Source organism: Borostomias antarcticus, assembly GCF_949987555.1.
Source record: "Borostomias antarcticus genome assembly, chromosome: 21".
Taxonomy (NCBI): Eukaryota; Metazoa; Chordata; class Actinopteri; order Stomiiformes; family Stomiidae; genus Borostomias; species Borostomias antarcticus.
In genome coordinates, this window is record NC_140254.1 from 13,487,759 (window position 1) to 13,490,258 (window position 2,500).

Genomic DNA, 2,500 nt, shown 5'->3' on the forward strand with positions numbered 1-2,500 from the left:
ATGTGTGGCGGGGGATGGTGGACGGGGGGTGGTGGGGGCAGGGAGAGATCAAAGGAAGGGGGCGTAGTCCACCTAGCCGCATAATTATTGTTAATTACAGCTAATTGCCTTTATGACGGCAGGGGGCTAATCTATCCACATAGGCCCAGGGTGTGAGTCCTCACACACCACACACACGCACACGCACGCACGCACGCACACACACACACACACATGCACACACACACACACACACACACACGCACACACACACACACACACACACACACTGTCAGGGAGGTGGCACAACAAAGCAGTGCCATCTGCAACATAGACCAAAGCATAACAAAGATATTGTATACAATTTATTTAATATATGCATAGTTTTATGGGTGACCTGCATGGGAATATGTTCCGTTGTGTGGGTGTTGTTTTTTCTCGTTAGGTAAAGAGAGTCTTAGTGCAACCACTCGCTGAGAATAGAAGACGCTTAGAAAAAAACATTTTCTTTCAGGAGGAGTGCAGAGTAAGTGGCGAGGACTGCAACTGACAACTGTGCTCTCTCTCTCTCTCTCTCTCTCTCACTCTCTCACCCTCTCTCTCTTTCTCTCTCTCTCTCACCCTCTCTCTCTCTCACTCTCTCACCCTCTCTCTCTTTCTCTCTCTCACTCTCTCACCCTCTCTCTCTCACCCTCTCTTTCTCTCTCTCTCTCTCTCTCTCTCTCTCACCCTCTCTCTCACTCTCTCACCCTCTCTCTCTTTCTCTCTCTCACTCTCTCACCCTCTCTCTCTTTCTCTCTTCACTCTCTCACCCTCTCTCTATTTCTCTCTCTCACCCTCTCTCTCTTTCTCTCTCACTCTCTCATCCTCTCTCTCTTTCTCTCTCTCACTCTCTCACCCCCTCTCTCTTTCTCTCTCTCACTCTCTCACCCTCTCTCTCTTTCTCTCTCTCACTCTCTCACCCTCTCTCTCTTTCTCTCTCTCTCACTCTCTCACCCTCTCTCTCTTTCTCTCTCTCACCCTCTCTCTCTCTCTCTCTCTCTCTCTCTCTCACTCTCTCACCCTCTCTCTCTTTCTCTCTCTCACTCTCTCACCCTCTCTCTCTTTCTCTCTCTCACCCTCTCTCTCTTTCTCTCTCTCACCCTCTCTCTCTCTCACTCTCTCACCCTCTCTCTTTCTCTCTCTTTATATTATTTTAGCATTCTTATTTCTCTTTCTCTTCTCTTTCTCACTCTTGCATCTCTCTATTTTTCTCTCTTTCTTTCCATTTCTTTGTCTCTCCATTTCTGTCTCTCTATTTCTTTATTATTCTCTCCATCTCTTTCTCTCCATCTCTCTCTCTCTCTCTCTCTCTCTCTCTCTCAACCCCTCTGAGTCCTGGATGGTGGAGATAACCTGATCACCTGACCATTTCTCAGTCAATGAGACAAAATAACAACTTTGTTAGCATCTGTGTGGAACGCAGCTCTGGCTATCGCCGTGGGAACCGGGGCGTCCGGGGTCCGTTTGATTAGGATCCCCTCGCTCCCCTCTCCCACAGTCACATCCAGACCACTGTGTGGAGAGCACCTAGCACTGTGGCCTCCCGGCAAGAAGGTCCTGGGTTCGATTCCCGCTCGGGACGATGATCTCCCCAGGGATGTTCTCCCCAGGGTTGTCAGGCACCCAGGTGGGGTATCTCCCAGGTGGAGTATCTCCCGGGCCTTTCTGTGTGGAGTTTGCATGTTCTTTCTGTGTTCATAAGGTCTCTGGAGCCCCAATAGAAAAACATGCAGAAGAAGAGATGACTCTAGAGCCCGGTCCCTAACCAGGACTTGGACTGAGGAGTTGGTCCCCGGGCGCCACTGATGGAGCTGACCCCTGCTCCTGGCTGCCCCTGGAGGAAAGACCGCATGGATGGGTCAAAGGCAGGGATCGGATTTCAGAGAGAGCTCTATGCAAGTCAAAATCACTTATCTCTGTGACCTTCCCACCTCTGTGACCTTCCCGTATGGCCGTTTCAACCCCCAACCCCCTCCCCCAATGACAATTCATTTGTGGCTCCTGAGCCCAGCCCAAGTCGCTGGAGTACCTGCTTATTTTTACCCTGGAGAAATAAGCAGTCCTGAGTCTAAGTTCTGGAGGTGAATGGGCGGCCGCGTTTGGGCTGCTCTGTGGCGCCCCCCCTCGGGTCACAGCTGGTGACAGGCGGTGCGGTGCACTCCGGGCTCGGCCCCCGCACACCCCAGTCCAAACCCCTTGTCTCTAGTGCACCCACACAGGGAGCACATGCTACACCCCTCCTCCAGAGTTTCGTAAAAATCAGTCCAGTTTTTGCATAATCCTGCTAACAGACAAACAAACAAACAAACAAACGCACACACCCACACACACACACACACCACCGAAAACCTGTCCGCCCTGTGTTGTCACTGGGGCGGAGGTAATAAGGCACACAAATCACTATCAAAAAGTGTGGTAGAACACAATAAAACCATAATCTACAATCTAAAATGTCAATTCATTCCAAAATGTCAATCTA

The 2,500-nt window shown here is 50.5% G+C and overlaps 1 protein-coding gene across 1 annotated transcript in view; it reads right to left on the minus strand.

The window, feature by feature from the left end:
* The window catches only part of trit1 (tRNA isopentenyltransferase 1), a gene marked incomplete at its 5' end in the record, with an annotated part of 15,723 nt that overhangs the window by 12,697 nt on the left and 526 nt on the right, over window positions 1-2,500 (minus strand). The window lies entirely within an intron of this gene.